Source organism: Protopterus annectens, chromosome 1.part1, assembly GCF_019279795.1.
Source record: "Protopterus annectens isolate FY-2018-M chromosome 1.part1, PAN1.0, whole genome shotgun sequence".
Taxonomy (NCBI): Eukaryota; Metazoa; Chordata; order Ceratodontiformes; family Protopteridae; genus Protopterus; species Protopterus annectens.
Window position 1 is genome coordinate 641,937,994 of NC_056726.1, and position 13,596 is coordinate 641,951,589.

Here is a 13,596-nt window from a genome sequence, read left to right on the forward strand (position 1 = left end):
CTGTATATGCATCAGGTAGCCAACCCAGCACTCTGATATGGTCGGTACACATCACACATACTTCCATCCACTGGGGGTTAAATATGTACACCCGCATTCCAAGTAGTAATGCAAAGTTCATCTACTATCGCTGGCATGCATGCATCTCATGCATGTGTGTTCAAGTGTCACTGCAGTCTTATGTGACACTCTACCTACTACATTACCAGGTCAGAATTTGTTGCCAGGTGAGCTCTAGACACATATCAGTCATTCAACACCAAGCAGTGGCTCAGTAAACCAGTTTGCTAAATGATATGATATGATACTAAGAAAGCCATATTGTTAGACAAAAAAAAACTTCTATCAACACCTTCAACAAAAACATCAGAACAAACCTCAAACGTTTTGGGCAGGAGAAACAAACTGCTCCACCCCGGACAATCCACCACTCCCACCCCATCAGCTTGTAAGCTAAAATCTCCAGAGGAAACTGCAAATGTCTTTAACCGTTTCTTCACTTAGACCATCCAATCACTATCTACCAACTGGCTCCCAGTGGCCCCAATCAAGATTCCTACTCAACCACTACCCCACTCTCCTTTAACTTCCAGCCTGTATCTACATCAACCATCTGATTTCTAATTAAATTAAAACCCAGTACCCTAGTAGCTGATCTCTTCCCACCAGAATATCTGCAGAAAGTGGCAGATGCCATTGGATACCCTATTTCTACTATTATAAACTGAACCTTGTCCAAAGCCACCATCCCCTCTATCTGGAAGGTTTCCCACATTATTCCCCTCCATAAAGGAGGGAACTCTTTAGACCTCTCAAACTACAGACCAATAGCCATACTATCACCACTGGCCAAAATGATGGAAAATGCATCCATAACCAATTAATGCACTATCCCACCCAGGATAAACTACTGGCCAACTCTTAGCATGGCTTTAGACCAAACCACAGCACCACCTCAGCCCTCCTATCCTTCTCTAACTCCATTAACATCAACCGAAGCAATAACAAACTTACCTCAGCTCTCTTCCTAGATCTCTCTAAGGCCTTTGATATGGTCAGCAACCAACTACGTATCCATACTCTGAAGAAACTGTCACTAAATAACTGTGTGATTAAATGATTCCAATCTTATCTGTCTGACAGACAACAAGCAGTATTATGGCAGAATACACTATCCACTCATCTACCCATCACACTAGGAGTCCCCCAAGGCTCCATACTAGGACCACTTCTCTTCTCAGTCTTTATCAATGACCTACCCACAATCACTCCCAAGGCCACCTGCATCCAATATGCGGACGACTCCACTTTAATCTGTGCAGCCTCCTCCTCAACTGAGCTGATGACTCTAACCCAGAATACTTTCAATGATGTTGAAAAATGGTTTGCAAACTGTCAACTTATTTTAAACCCCAACAAAACTAAGCTAATTTTTTTCCCCCCATCTGTAAGTCCTCTTCACCATTCTTTATCATAAGATCCATTAATGGCACACTTATATCCCCAGATGTTCACACCAAACTCCTGGGGGTCACAGTTGACAATACACTAAATTATGATTCCCATGTCAATCAAACCATCAAAACCATCAACAAAAAAACTGGGCTCCCCTCTACAAGATCAAACCTTTCCTCACTCCATTTGCAAGAACTTCTATCGCTCGCTCCCACTTACTGTCTATCCTTCTCTATGTCTCATCCTTTTCACTAACTTGAATAAAACCACTCTTAGCAAACTTGCAAGCTTTTACAACCATATTGCTAGATTTGCTACAGGTACAGTCTTTAGGACCCACCACTTTATCAACTTAACTCAACTAGGTTGACTTGAATGAACTACTCTTCTCCAATACAACCAACATATAATAGCCCACAAAGTTCTAAACCACCCCAATAAGACACCAACACTTAACAAGATCATTAATCCCTACAGCAACCTGAGGTCACTGCACTCTGCTGACAAACTGTTGGTTCAAACAACCAAAGGCATAAATGTGGCTGGTGACTCTCTATTTGCCACCTCTGTAGGCAAAACTTGGAACTCTCTACCTGCTGAACTTACTCTCCAGCCCTCTCTAACACAATTAAAAAAAAGCCTCAAACTACACTTTCAAATGTACTGGCAATGTCGCTGTTCAAAACCTGACTAACACCCACCCCTTGGTATTGGATATCTTGCCTAATTAAATCTGTCATTTGACTCTAAAATGTATATGACTTTGCTTTGTGGCATATCTAGAGCTCATTACAGGATAAAGTCCTTATTTGTGTGAAACTCTCAGTTGCCTACCATGTTCTATAAATGTTTGTAACCTTACTGAAGACTGTAAACTATGTTAATTTGTAAATGTTAATAATGTAATATAATTACTAACTTGGAGCTTTTCTCCCTGGGCCTCTGCTGAAAATGGACATATATCCAGTCGGACCATCCTGGAAAACAAATGTAAAATAAATAATAAATATGTATGTTGTTCAGTTTTCCACACCCAGACTGGGGTTCGAATCCAGGGCCAAGTACTAATATATATTTATAGAAACAGACAAATACTACTGAATATGTATAGAAACAGTTATGTATTGTAAACAGATGTTCTCTCCACAGGAATTACAGGTAAATAAATTGTTTGTCCTAGCTGTTCCAATGGTATACTAATTCATGTCTCCAGATGTACTAGTGTGTAAACAGCATTGCTCAGCAATGTGATAAGACTGCATTAAATTAAACATCCACAGGTGCACTACTATTCCAAGTTAATAAGACAAATAAAACTGCTTATTGTTGTACTGCTGTATGCTTGGTGCATCTCTGAATGTCTGCTGATAATCTAAACCCATGCCTGCCAAGGACAGCAGGATATGTGTAAACTCTCTGTACTATGCACAATATATGTCTCTAAAGTGTCATGTTGTCATGGATAGTGATCACTGTTGCCAAAACCCTTGGATACAGATTTAACATACAGTCAAAGTATGTTAGTGGCGCACTCACACAACATCAGTGCACAGTACACCCTGGTAGTCATATATTTCCCCCTGACATGTAATAGTCCCCTCTAGTAGTGTATCTGTAGGTGTTACAGCTTGGCCCATACTGTTCCCTGTGGATAGCTTGAAAGGTATGAATGTGCTGCAGAAGATAAAGAGCACTTGTAGACATAAAAGTGAGGGCAGACCTGTAGAGTATAGAACAGTACTGTTGCAATAAATATAAGCCTATACTGTTGTTAATGTAATGTCTATCCCCATCCACCCACCCCTTATCTGCATCACAAATATAATTATTATTGTAATACTATGGGTATGGTTTCCATTTCACATACGTTGCTCTCAAACTCTTATGCTGGGCCTTGTGTTTAATTATTGTTACATATTACAATGGTTGCAAACTAACATACCTTGTTGAAATACCACTGTTGTTGGCCTTTTGCTATAAGTATTACTGGCATGCGGTTACAATACTGACTGTTATCCCATTTACTGTTGTGTTCTGTATGCTATGCAATTTTGTTGTTCTGGGTTAATTGAAACACCCAGGCATGCTGTTGTAACTATCATTTAAATGTTCTGTGCATGATTAACCTACACAATTTGACAAACTCCTCAACACCATAGTACGAGTGGGTAGGCCAGTACCTGTGGACCCACATACCCTACCTCATCTGGCCATGTCACCAGGTCCCAGCACATCTGGGACCCAACCTGGAGCTACACTCTCCACTGGTCCTGCACCACCCACTGGTGGAACTGTCTCAGAGAATAGGGCCCGACTCCCCTCGGGTGAAGGCGCAGAGAAGGACTGGTCACTCAGCACCAGCTCCCAGGGATGGTGTGCAGGATTGTACAGGGTGATATGGACAATTGACTGCACCAGATCGAGGGAAGATTGACGCACATGAAAGGTGCCAGTCTCCAGCACAGCCACCTTTGGGGCAGTGAAGGAGCAGTGGTGACTGCCCAAGGGTGGGGAGCTCAATCCCACTGCTGCCATCTGGGGGCACTTGTTCCTCCGATTCCACAACTCCCTCCCCGTCCAAGGTGTTTACCTCCCCTTATGTGTCATAGACTGCCCCTGTCTGCTGTCTTGTCTGTCTTGTCTGTTTGTAAATGCTACCTCTCCTACCCAACTTACCTCCTCACATGTACCTATATCCCTTCCCCAACATCCCATGCTCTCCTTAAAAATAAAAAAGGGCACCTGTCCTGTAAAAAATTATCACCCCATACATAGCTCTCCATTTCGCCCACACCTACACTGCTGTCAATTAATCATCATAGCAATTAATTAAAGTTATGTCACCCACACCCCTCCCACTGGGATGTGAGGCTCCAAATTCCAAGTTGTCCACAACATGCACAGCTGTTGCTGTAGAAGAAATGGAGAGCTATGGTCCTTTCCTATACTAGTTCTGCACATCCCTACCTGCCTTTCAATTTGTATTTCCCCCTGCTTGCCCCCATTTCACCACTTTCCTAGCACCCCTTTTTTCTTCTCTTTTTTTGGAAATAGAGCAGGTTTAAGCAGGGGATTGTGTAAACCTTCGCAAACCCACTTAAAGCTGCTTTAATCAACTTCTGTCTGTCTGAAACTGTTCTGCACATCAGCGAAATCATCACCCTGCCAACTATGAGATAGTGCATTATGCCCACAAGCTGCTCAGCTTTGAAGGCTAACAGGTGTTTCCAAAAACATATCCTGTTTATCAGTGATGCCCAGCAGAAAAATATTAAGCCCCTTCCAACTTTCAAACCCAGGACCCTGTCAACTACAGCACAGTGCATTAGCCCACTGGACCACCCAGATCTGGAGATTAACAGGTGTTTCCATAAACATATCCTTATTGCCAGTGATACACTGCTTGTATATATAATGGGACAAATGGCAATGTACTTGGGACTGTGATACAGACACCAAACCAGTATACAGACAAATAAATGTTGATGGATGTACGTGAGGCCTAGGATATCAGGTAGAGATAACAACTGCAGACTGTTGCAGAATGTCCACAGTTGTGCCAGCTACATTTAGCACACTTGTCACACAACCTATGCTGTGTGCTGATGTACTGGCAAGTCAGTACACATTGAGATTATGAAACATGACAGACAGTTCAGTGTCGCACATAATACACATTCAGTCATACATGTTCATGCTAGTCCTGTGTAACAGACTGTATGCATGCACATATATCTTGCAAATTCACCTGCTATAGTATTGACTCCAGCTCAATCTGTTATATTCCTAGTATGCTTAACATTTGTCCACCCACACTCCTGACTTCCATTCCAGTGCATTGCACGTCAAGTACATGGTTGTCAGAACAATTAATTGACTAAGCCGTTCAATTTTAAGCAAAATTTGTTTCTGCTACTGCAGTCACTGCCACCCATATTAGCTCCTCAAAGGCTGTAGGGTGGAACACACTTCACAAATATGTATAGGTGTCCTAAATGTCATCAACCACTCTCTGTATGGCACTATTACATATCATATGCACCACAGGCACATGCCTCACCTGGACTGTTATGTGTACCCTCACCCTGGCAATGCTATGACAGCAGAGCTGACACTACTTTCTCACTCACATATACAGCTTGCTGTCCCATAATGTGTTCACAATCCCCAGTATAGCTCCTGGGCAGAATGCAGCAGCTGCAGCTTGCAACATATGCATCAGCGTGTTCAGCTATCTGCTACAGACCTACCATACCCCCCAAACTCCTAGAACAGGGAATCCATACAACACCCATACATAAAAGTTTGGGGGGAATGGTCAAGTAACAGGAACATGTGTCGAAGTCCTCCCCTACAAACATACACAGCTGATAGATCAGCAGCTACTGCAGCAGCATGCATAATCTGAGGCAAATGATGTATGACACTCACATCTGTCTTTCTCCTTACTGACCTCAACCTACATTGTTAAACAAGAAACTGCTAAATAATCAGAAAGTCTGTTCACAATGGCCAAACATAGCATGCAAAACTGTGGACATACCACATAAATCCAAACAGTGGACAGTATTTCAACCTTCTTTCTGTGATGCTGTAGACCCCAAACATTGCTAATGTCTTTCTCACAGGCCAGGAAATGGGTCAAGGTCTACATGAAGGCCTCAAGTACAGCCCTGTGTTGCCATGACTTTGGCTAATTAAAATGCAACCCAGCTGTTCTGAATGCAATTAGCAAGTCTGAGCTACAGATTGGTGCACAAGCAATCAGCTGTTAATGAGTATTACCAACAAAAGCAAGCTGCTGCCTATGGTACACAGGTCTGTGACTTTCTCTATGATGACCAACTTTGCTGTCCTAGCATTCTACCACTGGATTTCTGCACATAAAGGAGCACAGCACTATACCAGGTATGTAACAGTATTGCCCATGCAATCAGACACAGTTGAGGGATGCAGGCATGTGAAATAGGGATTACCACAATAGAAGTCTGCAGTAAATATCTTGGAATTACATGTCACTGTTAGTCAGTTGTCCAGTAGCTACAGGCTTCCCTCTTGGCTCTGTCTGCTGTGACATAGATCACAGCTCTGGCCTGTGAGTCCCTCCAGCAATGGTCAGCTCATGTATGAATGTGACTGGATTGTGCATTAGACAATAGTGACAGTCAGTAGTGCTGGATACAGCTGCCATATAACATGATGTACTGTCAGTCTGCTCCTCTCATGCTGTGATTGTCACACAGGCATAGTTCAAACATTGTCCAGGTGTCCCTGTCTCTTCCTGGCGTACACTGGCTAGGTCACTGTGTACTCAAAATCTGTATATGATCATCTGAGAGCTATGGCTAGCATACCTGTTGACCCTCTACTGCAGGACAGCAGGTTACAGCCAGTAGTAGTGGGGGGGGACACAGGCTCACCCTCAGCAACTGAGTGCACATATTGAGTATGCAACGTGAGGGAATTAATACAGTACCAGATATTACAGTACCATAACTATTTTCTGAGGTGTCTGGAATGTGGCAGCCAGATTCAACACACTCTGGAAACAACCATTACATATTGTCCAACTGATTTCCAGACATCAACATTTGTCTGGCAGAGAGTGCACCTATATCAGGCACATGTACACATTCTGCATACATCTGTGTACTGCAGATGTTGAACACCCACATGGGGGTTACCCTACAACACATTTGCAGTGCTGTCTGTAATTGTCACACAGATGTTGCTGGACTGTCCCCATACACCTGTGGTAACACTCTCGCCTATTTGTCGGATGGTGGATGTATGACATGGTACTGATATTTTGCCTATAGGGGGCAGACCATAGTAGATGGCAGTGATGGGAGTGGACACATAACAACACAGTCCATCACAGCACACAGGGTCATAACTGGTAGACCTAGGATCATACAAGGTTACTAGGCTATTGGTACTGAGGACCTAATAAGCCTAGCCATTAGTTTATCCCCAACAGAATTAACAATTGGCACCTGTTGCCCCTGTCATTGACAGACACAGGTGGGACCCCTGGGATAGATTTGTGGTATCCCATCCACTCATCATGGATACACTTGATGATAGTCTGCATGGAATTCTTTTTGACATGTCTGGAAAGTGCATTCATGAGACAGGGCAGCCTCTGGGAGACAAACCTGTCTGTTCAGCAGGTTTTGCTGATGTCACCTATCAGATTCAGGCCAATTGTGCTGGTAATGTGCTTAGAAGTAGAGTCACATATATGGGGCAGCTGTTGAAGGGCAGGGCTCAACACTGAGTTGTAGGTATGCCACAGCCCACCTCTGGGCAACCTGTCAGATACCAAGTAGTGAAATACTGATTAGATGCTGTCTGCATGGGGCAGGTGTTGGAGGGCATGGATTACTTTTCTGGGTATTACCATGGCCTTTCCAGTTGTTGCAGATGTCTGGATAGGTACATATCAAATGCCCATTGTATTAAAGTATTGTTGTACTGGCTGAAGACTATACAGAGGGAATGTCCACCTTTCTTCAGGATGCACTCCCTTTACCTATGGCTTTCACCACGTACAAGACCTTTCTGACCATTGCCACTACATGATGGCTGAATGTGACATTATCAAACTGAGTATCCAGGTCTGTCAACACAGGTTGTGTGTTTATGGGGTTGCCAATAATGTGGCAAACAGCTGGGCTGTGCCCTTGTTATATGGTATGATGGTACTGTTTTGTGCATTTAGCTTGAGGCCAGGAACTTAGCACCAGTCTGTACCTGATGCAAGACCGTGTTGCAGTGTGTTAACATCACTTGGTGGGTCAATGACAAACAGCACACAACTTACAGTCGCCACAGCATTAGTAACAGCATATGTGAGTGGTGGTGGTTGGCGTTCATGCCTAGATACATGTGGGTTATGTAGGGGCACCAACTACCCACATGGCCTTGACATGTATACATATTGCACATGCATAGGCCACACAGAGTAGGGTTGCCTTCTTAATGAATGTCTAGTGTCAGACACTTCTTGTAGTATTGTGGCAGATGGCAGGGCATACCATACCCATGGCAAGTGCAAAGAACAGGACTTCTCTTGATCTGCCAATATGACATCTTATTTTTGAAGCATTTCCCTAGGTTATGCAATGCCTCAGAACATTCAGGTGTTTCTGAAGTAAAATGACTGGTTTGTGCAACTATTATATGCATGTAGGAAAGGTTTGTTGTCCTACACTCTTGGAACCTATGTATTGTTTTAATTGTTTTCACAGGACACACCTTGCCAAACATGGACTGCAACCTGCACAGTGGGACAGGTGTTTGCATTAAAACAGTCACACTGCTGCAAGGGGATATGCATACACACAAACACACACACACACACACACACACACACACACACACACACACACACACACACACACACAGGCACACACACAGGCACTCACACACACTCACACACACACACACACACACACACACACACACACACACACACACACACACACACACACTGCCCTTGTTGGGGGTAGAACACCTACTTGTCTAGTTGTGCATATTATAGCACTATATACATATCGCATGCACCATGAATGTGATATGTGTTTTCAGTGTTGGACAGAAGCATTCAGGTAGATGACATCTGCTTATGCTGTAAAGGTTGCCACTGGCAGGGGTGAACAGGTTTGCACAGGCCCTTAAAATAGTATAACTGTTGCATACAAATACAGGGAAGACAGCCACACTGCTGCAAGGGGATATGCATACACACAGACATACAATCACACAGTTGTTAGTTTTGAGATTAGAACCCTACCTATCTAGTTGTATGTACTATAGTGCTATATATTGATTGCATGTGCCACAGACCTCATGTACCTGGAGAGTGTCTAACTGTGTATCTAAGGTGGATGACACCAGCAGGCCATGTAAAATAATCCAATGGGGGGATTAACAGGACCTCACAATGGTGCAACTATCACACATACACACAAGGCAGACACACTGCTACAGGGGATATTTTTCACACACACACACACACACACACACACACACACACACACACACACACACACACACACACACATGCGCGCGCGCACACAAGCACACACACACACGCACACACACACACACACACACACACACACAGACTTATACAGTTGCTACTTCTGAGATTAAAATCCATACCCATTTAGTTGTATGTACTATAGTGCTACATGCTTATCGCATGTGCAACAGAGCTTAGACACCTGAAGAGTGTCTAACTGTGCATCTAAGATGGATAACACCTGCAGGCCCTGTAAAATAATTCAATAGGGGGATTAACAGGGTGGAACAGGCCTTATAATGTATTGGCATTGCACACACATAGGCAAGACACGCATGCACTGAGCTGTCATTGTTGAGATTAGAACCACTACCTATCTAGCTGTTTACACTACAGTGCTACATAGTTATTGAATACATCACAGAGCTTATGTTTCTGGAGAGTGTGTAACTATGCATCTAAGGTGGATGACATCAGTAGGCCCTGTAAAGTAGGCCAGGGGGGGTTCACAGGTAGGCACAGGCTTTAAAATGTATTGGTATTGCACACACATAGGCAAGAAGTAAACACAGCAGCAAGTGGATATATTTACACATACATACTGACTCACTGTTGTTGGGATTAAAACCACTACCTATCTAGCTGTATACACTATAATTGTACCATATATCTATCTATCTATATATATATATATATATATATATATATATATATATATATATGCATCTATCTTAAACTTAACAGATCCAAATATATCTTATATGTGCCACATACTGACACATGTCTGATGGTGATAGGGCGAGACAATTAAGGTATACCTAGCTGTCTGTATGCACAGAGGTATATGGGCATCACAGTTCTATAATCAGATGTGGGTTCAGATATGGGTTGAAATTAGCTAAGAGTAGAATCATGCACAGTATGACCATCAATACTTACAATGGGACTCCAGGCCAGACCTACCTGTACTCCAGTCCAGGATTTTGTGTGCTACATCCAATTGTCTGCTGAACCTGATGAAACAGTCCAGCACCTCCCTGATATAATGCCTGAGGGATTTCCTGTCCATACTATCTGACCCATATCTAGTGTTTACAGAGTGTATTGGACAGAACAGAGCTTTGCATAATATGTCTAGTACATTTTCCTAGCACTGTGATTTCTTGGTGCGTCAGTGGCAGATCATTATAGCTTGATGTAAGGAACCACTGACAGACATTATGGTTACCAACTCCATACACTGCAGGGAATCCATGCTACTGCACAATCTGTTCTATTCTGCACTTTCTACATTTGACTAGGTAGGAGTTTCTCCTTCCCCTTATATGTGGGTTTTTGTCTTGCCATGTTCCAGGTCCTGGCTTTGTCCACAGTTCCTGCTCTATGTAGTTGTAGGTATGCTGTGACTGGGGTAAGAGATATAACACTGCACACAGGGTTATTGACTTCACACCTCTGACTGTCCCTGTTTTGCAGGTTGTCCAGCATTGTGCACCATACGACTGCTCTGGTCCTCAGAAGGTTTGTGTTGTATTGTTATTATAAGGATACATGTTGTCCATATCTCTCAAAGTCTTACAGACAAACATCTGGACGGGGCTATATATAATGGTGGGACACAGGCCCAAACATGGGGACATGATTTTAATATTGCTCTTACAAATGTAGACAGTTGGTAGAATGGTTTTGTATTAGCATGCATTTTCTGATGGGCATGAAGTCTGCATATGAACTGTCATTATTTTCTCACAGCAACCTTTATTGATTTGCCAATAGTTTGCCATGCAACTGAAATGTTATGACAAACATAACAGATATATGAAGCATAAATGTGGACATTCTCTGAAACCATGTACATTTGTGGGGTAAGAATGGTGTCCACTGACTTGTTGTAAGTCACCTTCGGTCCCACCAATAAGCGTATGCGGCTCAATAGTCAAACGAAATGCTGGATAAAACTCAATAATCCACGAATAGCTGGATAAAACTCACAGTTTATTGTTGGACATCACGACACTTCATCATTGGCGACAACAAACACATAAGACATATCCTTGTGTACTGGTTTCAGTATTTTTATGACTTGTTGTAAGTACTGACACAGTTACGTGACAGCCTTTATATCCTGGCACTACACTGACTTGTTACAACCTGCTGTTCTACTAGGCACCATCTAGGTTACTCAGAGCTGTGTACTGTCCATATCTGTGGCCCCCTGTCCCTCCATGTCCTGTCCATATCTGTCGCCCCCTGTCCCTCCATTGTATGTGTGTGGCTTTGTCCAGTTTTCTTGCAGTAACAAATACTGACATATGGACATTCTGTAGCATTCCTACCATAGGCGTGGCTCACATGCAAAAGAGCAGGTACAGCCTGTCTCAAACAATATACCCTATCAACCATGGTAATGTACTTAGCTCACTAAGCCAAAAGACAGTGCAGTTTACTTTCTGACTCTATCAAACACAGACATATGTAGCACATTGACCCCTGCATACTGGGGAATGGGTACACATCACCAGGTTGATTGGGACAGCCCAGGGATTGTGTGGTCTGCTGGTATTACCTTGAAAACATACTGTTACTGCAGTTGTATAGGAACGTGGGTGTGTTGGGGACATGGGACTCAAGCATTAACAATCAAGCATCACTCCTGTGACCCCAGTGTTTGTAATTCCCTCACATAGTACAGTCCATTTTGCTGGCTTGTAGCCTACTGCATATTATGGGGTACTCATTATTGGGCAGAGGGTTCCTGTTGTCTCACATTGCTGTCAGTTGTCTGTGGCTATCTCGGTAGTCCACTCCATTCCCTTACATACATGCAGCAGGTCCATACATATGCTACCACAGTCTACTATCCCAATGATCTGTTGTAAAAAAGAGTGACATACCTTGTGCTTGCAGCAGTTGTGAGAACAGTGCTTCAATACACAATCTAGACATGGTAAAGTACAGGTTACGTGGTGTGGCTGGCATCCTTTTTACTATGTATGTGAGTCAGTGAGGGGTCAGTCCCTAGGTCCCTAGTTTGTCAGTGCATGTGCTATGTATTGCCTCTTTGCCAAGGCCAGGGCATACTGGGTTTGCCTACATCTGCCTACAGGCATAGGCTCAGGGGGTTCCTCCTCTGAGTCTCCCTGTGGCTGTGGGGACCTTGGCAGTGGTGGGGGGCTGTGTGTCCCTTCCCTGTGATGTTCCTGCTGCAGATGTTTTCACAGGATCATATTGTGTAGCATGGCACATACTGTAAACATGTGTGCACATGTGGCTGGATAGTATTGCAAGGCTCTACCAGACATATCGAGGCAGTGGAACTGTGACTTGAGCATCCCAAACACATTCTCTATGATGTTCCTAGTTTGTTTGTGTGCCTCATTATGACATTTTTCAGTAGGTGTGTGTGTGCATTTCTGATGGGTGTCATCATTCATGGTTCCAGTGCATAGCCAGCATCCTCTAGTAGATGGCCATATGGGATGTCCCCCCTGGGAAACATTTGGTACAGATGAGAGACATGGCAGATGTGGGAGTCATGACAGCTGCCAACACACGCATTCATGATAATGCCCTGGGCATTGCACATGACCTGGCAGTTAATGGAGTGATACCTCTTGCAGTAGACCCTATCCTATTCATTGGGTGTTGATTTGATGTGCACATGAGTGCAGTCTATGGCACCCAGTACCTCAGGGTATTGTGCTACATGGTGGAAGAGACAAATATTGCTGGACCTCTCCTCAGGGGTGCATGGTAAGTAAATGCACTCACTAGCATGTGCTTGCATGGCATTCAGGAATTGGTGGAGTACTCTGGATGCAGATGCCTGTGAGATCCCCATTATGTCCCAAGCTGGTCTTTGAAAAGTACATGTAGCTAATATTCTAAGGGCTGCATAACCCTTAGTTTCCACTGGGATGGGTTCCCCTCTTTTGGGTCTGGGTCTGAGTTGAGGGTGGCAGAGCTCAGTGAGTTCTTGTAGTATGTCCCTGTCCACCCTGCAGCACTCTACAATCTCCAGCTCATGTAGCCCCTGGAAGGTCATCCTGGGCCTGAACACTCTTCTCCTTCTCAGTCTGGTCTTATTGTCAGCCTCATCATCTTCACTGACC